Raw genomic sequence first — 20,072 nt, forward strand, 5'->3', positions numbered from 1 at the left:
TAGATGAAGTGAGTCTTCCGCGACTTCTAGCTGTTCATGTCTGTGGGTCTATGGCCATTAGGACATCTCCTTTTAGATGTCTTAAAGGCAATAAAAGTTACCAGATCAAAGCCAACAACCACCCTCTTGAATAAGACGTCATTCACCACCTCTCCCCTACCCTTTCCATTTTAAAACCAACTCTATCTCATTTTGAAAACTTCAGGAAGGTTCAGCTTTTCTTTTTTTATTCCCTTCCCTGAGCCTCGGCCATCACCTTTTCCATCTCTAGGGGACTTTGTCACCAGCCACCTGTTGATTTCAGAGCTCAGTGTGTTCCTCAATACCTCCAGCATGATTTTCTCAGCAATTTTCTAAAAGGCATATCTATACGTGTCACTCTCCATCTCGAAGTTACAAAATCTTGTTCCTCTGGAGGTCACTGAATAATGCACCAGATGAGGTACAAGCAATTGTTTCTCAAACAGGCTGCAGTGACCTCTACCTCTGACCTCCTAGGAGCCCCTGCACCCCATCACCTGTCTTCTTTCCTGCAATCTTGACAGAGGAGATTCCACCAGATGAGACATACTCTTCTAAGATCTTGCCAACAGAGCTCTGTTGTTGTGTTAAGTGCTGTCGAGTCATAGGCGACTCATAGTGACCCTATGAACACAAGACCTGAATGCTTGCATAACTTTCACTGTTACTCCAAGTTCATAGAGTTTCCAGAGAAAAGCTGTTTTGGAAGTCGATGCCATTCCTGCTTCCAAGTTTGTTTAGACAATAAAACATTTCATATAGGAACTAACAGAGAAGAAAGTCCGTCAACTCTATTACAACCTATAGACTTAAGTTTGGTTCTTTTCCCCATCTTCTAAGTCTCTAATGTCTTTATCCAAAAGATTAAGAATCAGTTTCCTAGTTTCACTTTTAAAAAAAGGCTGATATTTCAAAATAAATGGGCTTAGGAAGACTTTTACTTTCTTTCTGTGTGTGTAAGTGTGTAATCAATAAAATCTATTTTTCTATATGGGAAATTATTAAGAACCCTGGAGAAAAATACTATTTATGCAATAAATCATTCTATTTGCAATAAGGAAAAAAGTACTCTAAGCCTTGAATTGGAATCAGTTGCTAATAATATAATGTATTATTCTTGCAAATTATTCCCTTAGAAGGGGAACTTAAAACGATGCCTCGATTTGGACGCCTCTGGTGATCCATTCTTTTATTAGGATCTGGGGACATTAGGCAACAGCGAGGAGCTGAAATCTTACTACTCGTCAACTCAGCATTGTACGTATTTTGTGACCTTTCCTGGTGTGTTTTTAAGGCATGTTTTAATATATTCATAAAATGTGATGTTAAGCAGATCTCTACTGAGCAGGGAAATGGCTTCTGATAAACTTCAGTACATATAGTAACTGAGATGCATTCCCTACTGAACATCCTTAATCATTTTGATTTACTAAGGTCATTGATTTCAGGTTCAAACAAAGGAAAAACAGTTTCTATGGCTCTCAGCTGAAAAAAAAAATCATTATTTTGGGATCTTAGCACAATTTTGCCCCAAATGCTAACATACCAGTTCTTCTCACAGACCATTTTCTGTCTGGTTTTACAACTGAAGACAATCACCCATGCTAACGTCCCTGATTCTTCATCTGCATAAAACAGAGCTAATTAGTCAGTGCCATCATTGTGGAAGTCATGTGAGGTGACAGGGATACAGTTAAGGTGATGGTGGATAGAGTCAAAGATGCCGTTGTTGAGATAACACTCACAAATAGGCAAGGCTCTTATTCTCCTTAAAGAAAGCTGCATAAAACCAATTCTGACACATAGGGACCCTGTGGGACAGAGTAGTCAGTCTAGGACAATGTCTCATAGGGTTTTCTCGGCTTTATTCTTTAACCTATCACTTTGTGAGGTCTTTATCCTCCTCCAAACCAAGTGCCAGGTGGATCCTACCATGAATCTCTCAGAAACTGGGCACCTGTTACACCACCAGAACTTGCCCCGGGATGCATTCCTGTCCTTCTATAGCATTAACCTTCCACTTAACCATTGGACAGCATTTTCACACTTTCCTAAATCACAATGCACCAATGTATGTAGATCATGTGCACCAGTCATTTACCGTCTCTATAGACTCTTGTCCCCCGTGACCCCACACAGATCCCACTGGTCTCACCAGATACGTCACACATATGGACACACATGTGTCCAAAGCGTGGCTTTGGACACAAAGAAGAATATGACAGACCTCAAAGGCCTCTGATCTGCTTTGGGAAAGGTGGCTTGGGATGGCCTTCATTGACCTTCAGGACTTGTTTTATGACAAGATGGAAAGGATCGCTGACATGGGAACACATTAAGGCATCCAAGCTTTGACGCAGAATCAGTGATTTGAGTGTACCTTCTAAGAGTTTCATCCACCAAACCTGTTTACTCCATGGCATGGCAGAGGGTCATGGACACTGAACCTTCCAGGGAAAAGAGAAAAAAGACAGACAAAACAAGGACCCAAATTTCAGAGCCACTCACAGTGATTTCACTAAGAAGAAGCTCTATTCTATCTTGGCAAGAAACATATCAGAAGCCACAGGGTTTTTCAAAGTCCTAGATGCAAAATTAAAGAAATAGAATTTTTATGCAGCAGAAATGCTTTCTTTGTAAATGGGTCATGGGGTTTTTTTCAGGCAGTATTTGAGCATCAGAACAGCTCCCCCAAGGAGGAATAACAGTCTCTTCAACATCAATATAGCTTTAGTTTGATTATGAGTCAGACGTACTGCTCTGCCCTGGACAGTAAAGCCTCTTCCACCATGTGGCTCAGGAAATGCCCCTCTCTTGGCTTCTAGTACCTTCTAAATGCTGTTGGTGTTGTGTGCCGTCCAGAAGAACTGACTCATAGCTGGTCTTCCAGCATGTTTTCAAGGCAGTAAATCACACAGGAGGAGATTGTCCATCCTTCTCCCAAGGAGCAGCTGGTGGATTTGAACCATGTGCCTTTGCCATTGCAGCGCAGCTTCTTACTATGGATTTTTTAAATTAATGTAAGGAAATTTCCGATGGCCAGAAAGGGCCTTTCTTTTCCTCAATGTGATATAAATGCATAGATTATACGTGCACTCAGCTCTTAAGAACTGAAACTCACTGTCCTTTAGTTGACTCTGCCTGGTGCTGAGCCACCCTCCGGTTCCCAGGGTTATAAACAGCAGTGGTGGACACAGACAGGAGCAGATGAGGCTGAAGTCCCTGCCCAGATCAGCCCGGAACTGCCCAGAGCACCAACAGCACTGCTAAGTAAAGAGAGAATGAGAAGACAGAAGTGGGGGGAGGCCTGAGCCATCATTCAGAGATGGTTGAGGGGAGAGGCGGAGAAAGGAGCTGACAGGGCGGGGAGAGGTAAGGGAACAGAGGGGATGTGGGCAGCACAGGGAGAGGGTTCAGATCTCAAAGCATGCACCAGAGGAAGGTTGAGCTGACACCAAATCTGTTAGCTGTGTCAAGGAGAACGGTCTTTCATCTGTTCTTTTGGATAAAATGCCTGTCTGTCAGATAATGTTCTCAGGCTGAGCATCAAATTAAGACAGACGAGGAGGATTGGCCATCCATTTCTGAAACAACAGGCCTTCGAAAACCCTACCTACAACAGAGCACGCTTAGGTTAAACTTGGAGATATGGCGCCAGAGGCTGAGCCCTTGTATTAGGAAACGCAGAGGAAGAGGAGCAGGTGCAAGCAGACCCACCGGGACATGGAACGTGAGAGGCGTGAATGTAGGAAAGTTGTTTCGTTAAAAGCAAGGAAGTAATATTTTTTCAAATACCTGTTCCCATACATATAATGCATAATCATATATTCCTTCCAGACAGTTCTCCCCCCATCTGTTCTAATACAGTGTTCAGTACCTATCCCCTCTTTCCCCAATCCCTCCCATGCCTGTCCTATTTTATAACAGTGGCGTTATGTAGTATATGCCCTTACACAACTAACATATCTCACTGAGCATAATGGCCTCAAGGCTCCCTCATGTTGTGTAATGTTTCACTATTTCATTGTTTTTCAGTGCTGTGTCATAGTCTAGGTGTGATATAAATTCATAAACTGTACATGCACTCAGCTCTTAAAACCATCATCGTGTGGATGTACCATAGTTTTTCTATCCCTTCGTTTGTTGACAGGCACTTGGGTTGCTCTCATCTCTTTGCTATTGTGAGTAATGCAGCAATAAATACAATTGTGCATACATCTGAGTTGTGGCCCTGGTTCTTTTAAGGTATATTCCCAGTAGTGGAATAGCTGGGTCACATGGCATTTCTATTTTAAAAGTTTGTTTTTTGTTTTTTTTAATGAAAGTCCACAGAGACTTAGGGTTTCCAGTCTTTCATTGTTGCACTTTTCTCCCTACCCACTCCCTCTCCCTCTCCCCCCACCCCAGTTTCACTCTTCTCCTTTAAAAGAAAGAAAAACTCTTTCATTGTTAATGAATCTCCCCCCCTTCCAAGTTCACGCCACTATGCAGCCTTCACTCTGGACTTCTGTAATGACAAGAATACACATTCATATACCCCTTTTAAACAGTTCTCTCCCTCATCTGTTTTTTTTTATTATTATTATTATTATTAAATTTTATTAGTTTTAATGAACATGTAAAGAGATTTGGGGTTTTCATTCATTTATTGTTGCACTGTTTTCTCTACCCTCCCTCCAGTTCATTCTTCTTTTCCCCTCCCCTGAATGTCCCCTCATCTGTTTTAATGCAATACACATCATTCCTCCCCTCCTTTTCTGTCTTCCCTCAACCCTGATGTTAGTCCCATTTTACAACAGTGGCCCTATGCAATATTTGTCCTTTTGTGACCGAGATAGTTCACTCACCATAATGTCCTCCAGGGTCACCCATTTTGTATAATAGTTCATGAGTTCCTTGTTTTTCAAGGCTGCATAGTATTCCATTGAGTGAATAAACCATAGTTTCTCTATCCATTTGTTTGTTGATGAACACTTGGCTTGTTTCCAGCTCCTTGCTATTGCAAACAAAGCCACAATAAATATGGGTGTGCATATATTTGCTTGGGTGGCAGTTATGGTTTCTTTAGGGTAAATTCCCAGTAGTGGAATTGCTGGGTGGAATGGTATCTCTATTTGCAACTTTTTGAGAAAGTGCCATATTGCCTTCCATAGTAGTTGCACCATTTTACCTCCCACCAACAGTGAATAAGGGTTCCAGTTTCTTCACAGTCTCACCAGCGTTTGATACTTGCTGTTCTGCTAAATTTTGTTATTCTTACTGGGGTGAGATGATATCTCTTAGTTGTTTTGATTTGCGTTTTTCTTAGAGCTAGGGATTTTGAACATTTTTTCCTGTGTTTGTTTGCCATCTGAATGTCTTCTTTGGTGAAGTGTCTGTTCATATCCTGTGCCCATTTTTTAACTGAGTTATTTCTCTTTATCTTGTTGTGGTGCTCAAGTAATTTAAAATTTTTGAGAAAATGGCAGACCACCTTCCATACACATCCCTTTTATATCCCCACCAGAAGTCAGGAAATCAAAAGATTAATTGCATTAGGACAATCTGCTGTCAGGGACCTCTCCACAGTGCTTAACAACAGTGGCATCAGTGTGGAGACTAAGGTGCACCTGACTGAGGCCATGGTCTTCACAATTACTTGCTATGCATCAAAGAGCTGGACAAAGACTAAGAATGACAGAAAGAAAATTGATGCCTTTGAGTTATGGTGCTGGAGAAGAGTGTTGAACTTACCATGGACTGCCAAGAGAACACAGGTTTATCCTAGAGAGCATGAAACCAAGTTGTTCCTTAGAGGCAAGGATTTCAAGCTCCATCTCACATACTTTGGGCATGTTGCCAGGAGGAACCAGTCGTTGGAGAAGGACATCATGTGTGGAAAGGTAGAGGGGCAGTGTAGGAGAGGTAGATTTGGGAGGAGAAGAATTGACATAGTAACGGGTCAGGAAGATAGGTGTGTCAGAGGCAGTGAGATTGGCTTCAGATAGGGCAGGGTTCAGAGCTATTGTGCATAGCATTGCTATGAGTCATAAGGGATTCAATGGCACATAACAACAACAACAGATGGGAACAGACTTCCTCGTCTTTGTCCTTCAGAACAACTAATAGCTTTGAACCACTAACTTTTCAGCTAGTAGCCCAACACTTAATACATTGTGCTACCAGAGCTCCTTGCATTTTGCTCTCAGAAAAAAAAATATGTAGATTCTCATTAAAATCACCAATTTAATCACTGGTGTCTGGCGATGTGAGAAACATGTCGTAAATAAAATGGAAAAGACATGTGTGTGTTAATGAAAACAAGAGAAGAGAAGCTAGCTGGCTTTTTTGCAGTAAAGTGTTTTTGAGAGAAGGGAGACATCCCTTCAGAACGAACAGGAACCCTCATTTTCTAGAAGGATGAAAAACAAACAAGACATGAGATTAAATATGTCTTCATGAGATGATTTAAAAATGCATTATTTCAGATTTTTTTAAAAAATACACTATAAATAAAAGAATAAATCTTAAAAATAAAGGCATGAAATTAGTTGATGATCAGTTCCATTCTCATATTGCGTCTATTCTTTTGTTCTCATCATTTTCTCACAAACAATAGAAGATGATGCCACTATTACATGCAATTATTCATTTCATGCAATTATGTTTTCCAATGAATCAGGAAGACAGAAGAGGAATCAATGCCTTCAAGTTGTGGAGAAGAGTTTTTAACTGTCCCACAGACTGAGAAAAGAACAAACCAGGCTACCCTGGAGGGTGTGCAGCCTGCACCTCCCGGGCAGCAGGGTGGTGAGGCCTCACGTCCCTACTGTGGGCACATCGGCAGAAGGACAGACATCACGCTGGAAAGGTAGTGGCTCAGCAAAGAGTGGAGGTTCTCTGTGCGATGGACTGACCCTGTGGGCACCACCACGGACTTGAACACACAGAGGGAATGAGGGTGATGCGTGAGGTCAAGGTTCAGGTCTGACCTGTTGTGCACAGGGTCCCTATGAGGTGTAGTCAACGTGACAGCACCTGACAACACAATTTCCCTCCTTCTTTTTCCTCTAATTTGTTTTAGTAGCTATGGAAACAGCACACGTCTTTCTGCACTAGAACTTGGTTTCAAAGCCAGTTAGTTCTCAATCTAATTTCTCATCTCTAAATCTTAACCTAAATGGAGGGGGACTGTCATTTTGTATAATTAGAAGTCACTGGTGGATTTGATTTGCTGAGGATGTGAGGCTGTTTGGCTAGCACCCTACGGACGGTTCCACAAGAAATCCTTAATTACAACATCAAAAAGTAAAAGTCAGTGTTGTGGAGTCGGACCTGCCTCGTTGCTGGTCCTCCAGCAGGTTTGCAGAGTCTGTGAAGCATGCAGAGGAGACTGCGGCTCTTTCTCCTGTGGAACAGCCGGTGGATTCCAGCTGCGTGCCTCTGGATTGGCAGTGCAGCTCCTCACCACCAGAACATCCTCATTACAACTGAAAGACCTAAGACTTCATACACAAGCCCCACAGACTCATGGCAGGCTTCTTGGCTAACACTGTCAGAGTGGACTGATCTCCAGAGTCCTCATTTCTCTGGCGGTCTGAATCCACCAGCAGCTCTGAGAGAGCAATACAGGCAGTTTCCTCTTGTAAATATTAACAGCCTCTGAAATTTGAAACAAAACAGTATAAAAAAACCTCAAAAACCTGAAAAACCAAACTCAGTGCCCTCAGATCTGCTCCGTCTCCTAATACCCCTCTATTCAAACTGAACAAGGAGTGTGGTTTAAAACCAGGGAAGTTGTGTGATAGAGTTATATCCCATTCCTATAGCTATTAAATACGCATTCTGAGCAAATAATCCAAGAAACTGGTCTATATGAAGAAGAACGGGGCATCAGGATTGCAGGCAGTCTCATCAACAGCCTGCATTACACAGCTAACAGGCACTCGCTTGGGAAAAGTGACGAAGACCTGAAGCGTTTACGGTTGAAGCTCAAAGACTACAGCCTTCAGTATGGAGTGTATCTCAGCATAAAGAAATCTAAAATGTGCACAAATTAACCATTGTGATAAAGGGGGAAAAGACTGAAGTCACCAAAGATTTCATTTTCCTTAGATTCACAATTAATACCCATGGAAATAGTCTTAAAGAAATGAAAAGTCATGTTGCATTATACAGATGTGCTATCAAGGACCTTTTTAAAATTATAAAAGAGCAAGGAAGCCAGTGTAAAGACTGAGGTGTGCCTGACCTAGCCATAGCATTTTCAATTTCTTCCTATGCTTGTGGAAGTTGGACAATGAATAAGGAAGGCCAAAGAAGAATTGATGTCTTTGATTGCATGTCCATCAGGAGCACTGACTATATATATGTACTATGGACTATTGAAAGAACAAGCAAACATATCTTGGGACATTTTAGTCCTCGCTTCTTCAAGGCACTCATGGTGAGAATTCACCCCCCAAATTGTGGGCATCTTATCAGTTTCAAACTGACTGATGGTGAGACTTCACCACAAGTTGTGGGCATATGATCAGAAGGGCCAGCATTGGAAATATATGAAATGTTTGGAAAGGTGGAAGGTCAGCAAGGGAGAGGAAGGCCTTCCGTGAGGTGGGTGACACCGTGGTGGCAGCTGTGCGGTTAGGTAGGCACGGAGATTGTGGTGATTGCAGAGGACTGGGCAAGGTGTCACTCTGCTGTACAAAGGGCTGCCCTGATGGGCCCTCTGCAAGGGCACTTAACAAAAATCACAACATAGAAAGCAGACAGATCAGTTGAAGGATTTCTAAATTGTTCACATTCAGAGGATAACTTTTTATCTATATAATAACTGTTCTCTTTTCAGTCAACAGTGGTGGTGATGCAACTTGAGACTTGTTGATTCTTGACTGGAGAATGTTTTTATATCAACTACAAAATGCTTTATATTGACATTACTGATTGTCCCTGTTATTTAAGCAGTAAGATAGGTACTTTCCTGATCTTATCAGGAGAGATTGAGGGTAAGTTCTCAGGCAGAAATGAGGACATATCCTTACTCAAATGGTTCGTAAGTTATTTAGTCATCAGAAGTCGAAGGGGTTGCAGCGTCCCCTGACACCACCAGGACAGACCACCAGGCCTAGACGTTCAACACTACTGTTCAGGGATGAGTCACGTGATGTGTTCAGGCACCTATTCATAATGTCGCACTGAGAACTCCCCCTCCTCACCCAGCTGTTCTAGACGGCATACATCCTCCTCACCACCCAAATTCCAGGAGAGCTTCTTTCTAATGGAAAACTTCCTGTTCAAGCTTCTTTGAGACACCATGCTATGCACGTGACTTATCTGCCCCAGAGCGTGAAATGTTTTTCCAGTAATGTAATAACTCCATTAGAGCCGTGATAATGGGAACAGCTGCGATCAAGTTCAAGTACCCACAGCCTGACTGCCACCTGGCCAACAGAGTTGCAAAATGGCACATGCAAAGTACACAAATCAAACTGTCTTCAAGCCACTCCCCATTCCTGGTGGCTTGGAGGACAGAACGGCCCACAGCATTTCCAAGGCTATAAGTCTTTACCGAAGAACTCAACTACATCTTCTCCTGCAGAGCAGCCTGTAGGTTCAACTTCTGACCTTTCACTCAGCCGCCGAGAGCTTTAATCTTGAATGATAGCAGGGCCCCTTCCAAACTGCCAAATTTCAAGAATTTTTGAATCTGAAAGAAAAGTTGAAAATACTAAAATAGATGAACTAGAGTAGTAATAAATATTTTGAGTACCTATTCCATTTCAAGCATTTCCCTGTATTTGTTATGGTATTTAAAACTTATTTACTATGAACAACGTGCAGAGTGGAACTGTCCCATCCCTGTGATGGGACTTCCAAAGCCATGATCTTACAAGCAACAAGTCTTTGCTGTTTAATCAGAACCAACTCGTAGCTGACCACCCAGGAGGTTTTTAAATTGTCTCAGAGGAAACTGCACCTCTGTTTCCCAAGGAGTGACTCAAAGGTCTAGAGAAGCCTAACCTTTCACTGTGCTCTGTACAGACTGGGCCACCAGAGCGCCCATGCAACCAATAGACAGGCCTAGAAAGAGAAGACCAACCGTGGCGATATCTACATAACAGAACAACTGACCAGGGACAGAGCTCAGGAGGCAAAGAGGGACAGGAAAAAAGGACAATTGAGACGGCAAACAAAGGGAGTGAGGTGAGAGCTGCTGTGCGTGGGGACTGCTAGCAACACAAGAAACGTGCATGCACGTGGAAAGAAAGCGGCTGTGCTCTGTTAACAGTCATGCCAATAACAGTAAAAAGTTAAACACAGCTGTAACCCTTCACAAGCAGGTCTCCAGGCCTGTCTTTCAAGCTTCCACCTTTCTCATAACTAGCCCTGCTTTTGCTTGCATGTTGTTGTTGTTGTTGTTGTGTGCCATCAAGTGGGAACCAACTCGTAGCTGGCCCTCCAAGGGATTTTTCAGAGGCAGTGAATTTCACAGGAGGAGACAGCTGGTGGGTTTGAACCAGGGCTTTAGGATTGCAACACAAGTTCTTAACACTCTGCCACCATAGCTGCCTGTATAGGAAGCAATATTACTATTCCCTACTTGGCAAATGAGAAGCAGAGTGTTCAAGCAATGAGAATTGTGTCATGTCAACTTGTTTCAGCTCTGCAGCTCTCCCTGCCCCCTTCACCTAGGGGAGCAGAGTGTGATGGGTGAAAAAGACCTCAGCTCCGTGTAAAGAGGAGAGATATTCCTTCCTTGCCATCTCCCGTCAGTATTCCCACAGAAGATACAGAAGACATGGCTAATTCGATTTTCAGAGAAGCCGTGGAAAGATCAGTAGCTTGAATCCACTAGCAGCTTTGAGGGGGGAAAACCTACTAGAGATCACTAGGGTTGGGACCAACTCATCAGCCAGGGTCCCCGAAAGCTGCATGTTGCCTCAGAGCACGGACTTACACCAGGGATGTAACAGCAGCAATTTGCGCTCTCTCAATCTGAAATCGAAGCCACACAGGCTTCTTGGGATTTTAGTTCCTGAGCCTGGTGACTCCATCTCACGGAAGGGCAACCTGAGGGCCATCTTTCCAGAGCTGCATGTCCCTGCTGAGCCAAGGAGCGGCTGGATGTCTTGACCGTCTCCAGCACGTTGCACGTTTTCATGAGAAAGCATGGAGTACTGGAGCATGCTAAATGACTTCCCAGTGGTATAACTGGTCCTCCAAACAGCCTCCCAAGGATGGTACCCAAATTTTGCAGACAATTCTACAAGAACAGAAGTGACACCTACAAAGTTCAGGGACCCTAGTGGTGAGCTGTGTGCTCCGTCCCTGTTCACCTTTCCACGGAAGCCACAGCTTGGTGGCGCCTTCCCCCTGGGTTTCTGCTCCAGTTTCATTGACACAGTGCGATTATCCCTTCAATTGGACAGTAAAAGTATGCACTCTCGTGTTGACCAATCACTGCTCCCCAAAGACAAGGACAAGTCACCCACCCATGCCGTCCCCCCACCCCCAAACAGCTGCTCTGATAAGGGCAAAGCCAGGCTGGCCTCACCCTCTCAACGGCAGGTGCACAGCCAACAGGTGTGTGCCCTGCACTTCAAACAGGGCAAAGCCATTAGCCAGGAACATCCCCTTTCAGGGCAAAGGAAAAGGAATACACAGCCTTCTGCCTCCAAGCTGACGTCTCGGAGATAGGCGGTAACCAAGGGCTGGCTCAGGTTATGTGTTCATTCTCCTCAGGAAAATTGTGGCCCCTCCCAGTCATTTTGATTGATTAATTGTTCACTGTTTTGAGATTTGACGTTATAAAAGTCAAGCCTAAAATGCATTGCTTTATTTTAGCTGAGAAAATTTGGGCTGTGTTATTCTTACGATTAGGTCTAACTTTAGAAATTAATCCAGGACATCAGTACCACCCCACTGCACTGCCTAATTCTTAGTCCTGGCGTTGGGCTTCACTCCTGCTTTCAGGATTGACAACTTCCTGCTAGAGAACCATTTTCTGTGAGGCTCTGTGGGTCTAACAAGGAGTGGTGATTACAGCCCAGTGATTGATAAGACCTTTCATTCTTCCTGGCCTAAATATTCATTGGAAACAAGTGGCATTCTTTGGAAAGGAATAAAATAAGAAGGAAAAACAGAAAAGGAGAAAGAAAGGCAAGACTGAAGAATAAAAGTAAATACAGAGACACTTGAAGAGTGTTTAGAATATCACAGGCAGCAAATCCCTTGTCTGATCCCATTAATTCATTTTTCACCTGGTTCTCCCAGTCATCTATCCGCCTAACACAGTTCATAACAGTGTAGACCTTTTAGTGGCTGTGTTTCCACTAAATGGTTCGAGCGGAACCCCAAGTAGGAAGACCTCCCTTACTCGATCCTACCCTTCACAGCCAATCTTCTACACAACAGAGGCCAAGTTGGAGTAGAGAGAATCATAGCAATGGATCAACACAAACTTGTGTCTTTGGAAAATCTGTTCAAAATTCCATGCCCAACACAAAAAAACCCACTTTGAACAACAGTTTAATTGTTTGCATGAAGAAAATTGAATGCAGTGCAGCTTGATTAAACAAAAGCTCCTTGAAAACAGTTTTTCAAATGCTATTTTGTACTATTTTCCATGCAAACACTTGGATCTCCCCCCACCCTCCACGTTCTCAGCTCGACAGCACCTGACGGCAGCAGCCCCGGCATGCCTCCTTTCTGTTCTTCACAGACACTGCCTTTTTGATACATTAAAGGCTGCAATCTCAGTGACATTTTTCTAAAAGCATGTGCATATGTGTCAGCTGTCAGAATTTGGGAATTCTCAGAATGTTTCTGCCTTTTTCATAATGTTATTGCACATGTATTAGTCTACTGTCTCCTATAAAAATAACTTTATGCAAAAGGGAACAAAAATTCTTGTGACTTGCTTTATTGCAATATTTATTGTGGAAGCCTAGAACTGTACCTATTCAAAGATCAAAGATTAGAGCCTTTAATATCATTTACATCTAAGCATTAAGAATATAACAATTCTCACAATCGGCCCAGCAGGCAACATCATGAGAGATGGAGAAAGGATGGAAGTTGTACATTCTTCCTTCTACTCGGATCAACGATCATAGTAGCAGTAATCAAGGATCAAAAGACATATTGCATTTTTTAGGGTGTGACTAGAAAAAGACATTTTATTTACATGAGCACATGTTTAAACTGGTCCCAGAGGGGAGTTAATTTCCAGGGATGTAACTTTATGATTCACATTATTGTATAGTCAGACTTTTATTTGCAGTTTTTGTGATTCAGCATTTATTCAGCTGTGATGATTCGCACAACATAAAAGAAACATAGTTCTTACTCTAAAGCATTTTATGTAACATCTTCAAAAGGATTAGAGATATAATCTAACAAACACTGAGCATATTTATATATTTGCTGACCAAAGTGTTTAAACTTTATGTAGACTTTGGTTTATATTTTTGCTTCATAGGCATTTCCCCTTTTTGTAATTTATTTATTAATGTTAATGGAAATTTACAGAGACTTAGAATTTCCAGTCATTCATTTTTGCACTTTTCTCTCTGCCCACCCCCTCCCCACAAATCACTCTTCTCCTTGAAAAGAAAAAGAAAAACTCTTTCATTGTTATGCAATCCCTCCCCCCAAGTTCACTCCACTATGCAGCCTTCACTCTGGACTTTTGTAATGACGGGGGGGGGGGGAAGACATATTGCATTTAGGCAAAAATGCTATCAAAGACCTCTTTAAAGTACTAAAGAGCAATGATGACAATTTAAAGACTAAGGTGCACATGACCCAAGCCATAGTATTTTAAATTGCTCATACATATGCAAAATGTTGGATAATGAAGACTGAAGAAAAATTGATGCCTTTGAACCATGGCCTTGGTGTAGAGAATGGAATATTCCATGATCTTCAGAAATATCTTGGAGGAAGTACAAGCAGAACGTTCCTTAGAGGCAAAGATGGTGAAATTTCATCTCATGTGACTTTGGGCATGTTGCTGTCAAGAGGCACCAGTCCTTAGACAAAGACATTATGCTGGGACACGTGGTGGGTCCACGAGAAAGAGGAAGACCATCAGTGGGATGGACGGGCACAGACTGCAACAACAGGCTTCAGTATGGCAGAAGGCATGAGAAAGGTGCAGACAAGGCAGTGTTTCAGTCAGCTGTTCATAGGGGTGCTAGGAGCCATAGCTGACTCAAGGGCACCTACCAACAACAGCAAAGTTCAACCTGCAGTACCTCTGAAATCTGCCTGCATTGTAGCACTGATGCAAGAAGGTCTAAGTCACAGAAAGAGAAAACTCGTTTCAGAAGATACTACTTGAAGGGAGCTCTGGTAACCCAGCGGCAAGAAGTTGTGCTGCAGTCCTGAAGTCGTGCAGTTCGAGGCCACCAGCTGCTCTGGGGGAGAAGGAGGGACGATCTCCTCCTGTGCAATTAACTGCCTCTGAAACACCCCCCCGCCCCGAGGGTCAGCTATCAGTCAGTCAGTCAGTTCCAGCTCCGCAGTTCAACAACAACTATTTGAAAGGAAAAATAGGAAAAGGCATAATTTAAGGGAAACAAGCTGCTTGATCAGTGAAAGGAACGATAACCCTGAGCCGTCACTCATGTGTTGAAAAAATAACCTCCTCTGAGAAAACGGTTGGTTTATGAATAGTATGGACGAGGAGGAGTGTGGCATCAGGATTGGAGGAAGACTCAACAATTTGTGTTATGCAGATGACACAACCTTGCTTGTTGAAACTGAGGAGGACCTGAAGCATTTGCTGCAGAAAGTCAAGGACTGCAGTTGGCAATACGGATTGAAACTTAACATCAAAAATCAAAGATTCTCATCACTGGGCCAATTGGCAGCATCATGAGAGATAGAGAAGAGATTGAGATTGTTAACAATTTCAGTTTGCTTTGTTTCACAGTCAAAGCTCTAGGCATCAGCAGTCAGAAAATCAAAAGACGAATTGCATTAGGAAAATCTGTCAGGGACCTCTCCAGAGTGCTGAAGAGCAAAGATGTCAGTCTAGATACTAACATGTGCCTGATCCAGTCTTTGCAATTACTTGATGTGTATCAGAGAACTGGACAATGGCCAAAGATGACAGAAAAAGAATTGATGCCTTTGAGTTGTGGTAATGTATTGAACACACCATAGACTGCCAAGAGGTCTGGAGAGGGTGAAACCAAGTTCATTGGAGGCAAGGATTCTGAGACTCCCATCTCACATACTCTAGGCTGTAGCCAGGAAGGATCAGTCTTTGGAGAGGATATCAAGCTTGGAAGGGTCGAGGGACAGCGCAGGAGAGGAAGACCCCAGATGAAGTGGATTGACACAATAACTGAGGTAATGAGGGTAGGTGTGTCAAAGACAGTAAGATTGGCTCTGGATAGAGAAGAGTTCAGAGCTACTGTGCATAGAATCACTGTGAGTCGTAGTCAACTCAACGGCACATAACAACAACAACACGTAATGTTTCAGGTTACAAACAGAAAGGTCGATAGCTGAGATCCACCAGTGATTCTGTGGGAGAAAGATGAGTCCGTCAGCTTCATTCAGACTCAGAATGGTCACCATGAGACAGAATCAACCCAAGGTCAGTGGGCTTGTTATAGAGCAACTTATTCAATTACACCTTCAGTGCTGAAGTCTCAGAATGATGCTGCACCACATGTAACTAAATAATTTCGGTAATAAACTTGAGTTTATTTCATTGTTCTGGTTTCAGTTGGTCTATTTATTGAGAATTTATGTCTACTAAAGAAGGATCCCCTTAGAACGAGTATTCAAAGAAAGTTGAAGGGGGAAAAAAATTGAGAATGAACCCTAAGAGATTCTAAGCATTTCCCTTGGTGCTAATTTCCAAGTCTCATGGGAGCATGTATTTATAAGCATCTTTACCACGAATCCTCAAAAAGCAAGACAACAGAGAAGACAAGTTTGATGGGTGAATGACAATCAGAGCTGAAATGCATCTCAAGAAAAGGTTAGTTTATCTCCTGAGCTTCACAGAAGTGTATGGCTAGCCTGCCTGTTTGGGAGACAGGTTATTAGGTTAAGAGAGTCTAAGAAATATTTCTGAAAATGAGCCAACAATGGCTGATACAATGAGGCCCATAAAACAGGTCGTTAGTCTCTCCTCGAACTGTTTTTTGTAGCACATAAGGCGGCATATCCCTGTGTGTTGTGACTTGCTGGAGGTGATCTAGAACGGTCACATCTGAAAAGGGCGTTATAACGTAGCGTTTACTGCTTGGAGGTGTGAGGACTGAGCAGTTCAGAGCGGAGCCTGTGTGAGGGCTCAGGAGAGCAGAGCAGGTGAGAGGCCCCTGGCACTTCCACCTCAAAAACGCTGCTTACTACTCACACAGGAAATCACTGATTTTTTTAATATCCATAAAGTTTCATGTGTGGTTTTTCTGGAAATGTACACTTTAATTCTGCCTCTCACACACACTTCACCACATAGTGCTTTTAAAGACTGTGATGACATAGAAATTCACTAGTGTTCCAAACTGAAACTACAAATTCATTTAGAAAACAATGTGAAGTGTTAACTATTCTCTAGCTTCTTTTTAAATACAATTGCTGTTAAGTTGCCATTGAATCAACTCCAACATATAATGACCATATTTAGAGTGGGAGAAAATATTGCCCTGTCCTATGCCATTATGATCTTTGGTTATATATAATGTTATAGTACATTGTTACACTTATAGTTAAATATTAAACTTTCTAAAATTTATTTTTGTGATAAACATTGAGAACAATGAGAATCCCAGAACACCTAATTGTACTCATGCAAAACCTATACTAGACCAAGAAACTGTGGGGCAACAGGATTAGAGAACACCATAAGGTGTAAAATCAGGGACGCTGTGCATCGGGGTTGCATCCTTTCTACATTTAATTTCTCTGCTGAGAAGTCATGAGATAAGCCAGTCTATAGTAAGAGTGTGGCATCCAGATTGGGGGAAGACTTATCAACAACTTGCACTATGCAAGTGACACAACCTTGCTGGCTGAGAGTGGGAACTTGAAACACTTGCCACAAAAAAATAAAAAGCTGCAGCCTCCAGTGTGTTACATCTCAAAATCGGGGTGGGGGAAGTCCCCATTATTGGGCCAATAGGCAGCATGGTAACAGATGGAGAAGATTGCCAACAGTTTCATTTTCCTTGAATCCACTATCAACACTCATGAAGAACATGCTGTCAAGGACCTCTTCAAAATGCTAGTGAGCAAGGTTATCAGTGAAAACACTAAGGTGCATCACTGCGGAGAGGACTGGGCGAGGGAGGGAGGTAGCTGTGGAACAATGAATATTTTTTTGAAAAGTGAGTTGGGGGAGGGGAAAAGGAGAGAAAGGGGGTAAAATGTGCAACAATGACTGAATTAAAGTATAACTTCTTAAACGTTCATTAAAATAACAATTAAAATTTTATTTTCAAAAAACACAAACAGTAAGGTACACCTAATCCAATTTTCAATTGATTTGTATGCATGCGAAAGTTAGACAATGAACAAAGAAGACTGACAAAAGTTGTGTTATGCCACCATGGACTGCAAGAAGAATGAGGAGCCCTATCTCAGAAGTACAGCTAGGGTAATACAGATGATGAGACTTCACCACATCTTTTGGACATGTTCTTTGGAGAGACCACTCCCTTAAGAGGGATATCATGCTTAGAAAACTAGAAGGTCAAGGGAGCTCTGGTGGCTTAGTGGCAAGAAGCTGCACTGCAATCCCATAGGTATGTAGTTTGAATCTACCAGAAGCTCTGCTGCAGAAGGAGGGACAATCTCCTCCTGTACCAGTCAGATCTGATTTGACAGTACACAAACAAAAGACATAATATTTTTTTTTGTTTTCTTTAAATTTATTATTAATTTCAGTAAAAATTTACAGAGACTTTGGACTTCCATTCATTCAATGTTGCACTTTTTCCCCCTCCCAACCCTCCCCCCTAGTACACTACACTCTTGGAAAAGTAAAAGACAAATTCTTTCATTGTTTTACAAACCCTCCCCCAGGTCCACTCCACCATGTAGCTTTCACTCTGGACTCCTGTCATGACAAAAATACCTAATTACATGTCCCTTTTTTTTAACAGTTTTCTCCCTCATCTGTTTCAATGCAGTATACATTATTGAAACCATCTTTCTCAGTCTTCCCCGACCCCGAGGTCAGTCCTGTTTTATAACAGTAGCCACCATGCTGTATTTGTCCTTTTGTGACTGAGATACTTCACTCAGCATAATGTCCTCCAGGGTCACCCATTTTGAATAATATTGCATGAGTTCCTTGTTTTTCAATGCAGCGTAGTATTCCATTGTGTGAATATACCACAGCTTCTCTATCCATTCATTTGTTGATAGGCACTTAAGTTTCCAAATCCTTGCTATTGTGAACAAAGCCACAATAAACATGGGTGTGCATATATCTGCTTGGATGTCAGTTATGGTCTCTTTGGGGTATATTCCCAATGGTATCTCTATTTGCAACTTTTTGAGAAAGCGCCATACCACCTTCCACAGTGGTTGCACCATTTTACACTCTCACCAACAGTGAATAAGGGTTCCAGTTCTTCCACAACCTCGTCAGCATTTGTTGCTTGCTGTTCTGTTAAATTTTGCTATTCTGTCTGGGGTGAGATAATATCTGATAGTTGTTTTAATTTGCATCTCTCTTAGAGCTAGGGATATTGAACATTTCTTCATGTGCTTGTTAGCCATCTGAATGTCATCTTCAGTGAAGAAAATAATTAAAAATATAAAAAAGAAAATAGAAGGCCAGTGAAGGAGAGGAAGAACCTCAATGAGACAGAAAGGCACAGCACTTGCAACAATGAGCTTAGGCAGCAGAGCTCATGTGGAGGTGCGGGACCGGGCGGGACTCTGTCTTGGTGCAGTTGGGGTGGGTAGGAGCTAAAGCCGACTACAAGTTCTTAGCTGTCACCTAACAACAAGAACAGATTAGAACCCAAGTCCCACTGATACCTACATGTTGTCAGTGTCAGAAGGTCCGGAGAACAATATGAAAGAACAGTGGGGAGAGGTTAACTCTGTTTCTCCTGGGAAAGAACACAGCCTAACTGTACCAAAAAGAACTGGTTGGCACTGAACCATTTCAGGGAGTAGGGTGTTGTCAAGACACAGTGCTACTGAGGAAGAAGTGGATTTACAGACACACACACACACACACACACACGAGAATGAGGAGGGAGAGCTATCATTTGAATCACAGTGAGGAAAGACCCCTTCGAGACAGAACCTGAGAGAAGGGAGAGGGGTTTCTTGGGAAAGATGCTCCTGGCTTGGCAGATAAGCTGCATAAAGTGTAGGGGCAGAGCTTCCAGCACGTGGGAGGGACAGAGAGAGGTACACGGGGCTGGAATAAGACGCCAACAAGAAGAGGAGGCATTCAAGACAGACACGCCTCACGGACTATGTCTCTAAAACAATCCAAACACAACAGCAAGAACTTTTCTGAGTCACGCTTCTGTTTTAGTTAAATGAGGAATAAAAACCTTTTGTGTTGCTCTAATAAGCCCAAACCACTCTCAGTACAGACATGAAAGTGATCAAAAGATTACTGCCAAGTGCTTCTTGAACAGATGTAAAAATTCACGCTTTGTAATTGTAAAGGAAACCAACTGACTTCATTATGAAGTTTAGTATTAAAATAAACTTCAACAGGCAAAATGGCCAAATGCACCAAGAAAGTCGGCATCGTCGGTAAATACAGGACCCGTTATGGTGCCTCGCTCAGGAAGATGGAGAAGGAAATTGAAATCATCCAGCATGCCAAGTACACTTGTTCCTTCTGTGGCAAAACCCAAATGAAGAGACGAGCTGTAGGCATCTGGCACCTTCTTTCATGAAGATAGTAGCTGGTGGCACTTGGACCTACACCACCACCTCGGCCGTCACGGTGAAGTCAGCCATCAGAAGACTGAAGGAACAGAAAGACCAGTAGAAGTTCCCCCATTAGAAGCATCTCTGTTGTTGTTGTTGTTGTTATGTGCCGTCGAGTCGCCTGCGACTCATAGCGACCC

Source organism: Elephantulus edwardii, unplaced genomic scaffold (genome assembly GCF_000299155.1).
Source record: "Elephantulus edwardii isolate Elephantulus edwardi_28Jun2011 unplaced genomic scaffold, EleEdw1.0 scaffold00207, whole genome shotgun sequence".
NCBI lineage: Eukaryota > Metazoa > Chordata > Mammalia > Macroscelidea > Macroscelididae > Elephantulus > Elephantulus edwardii.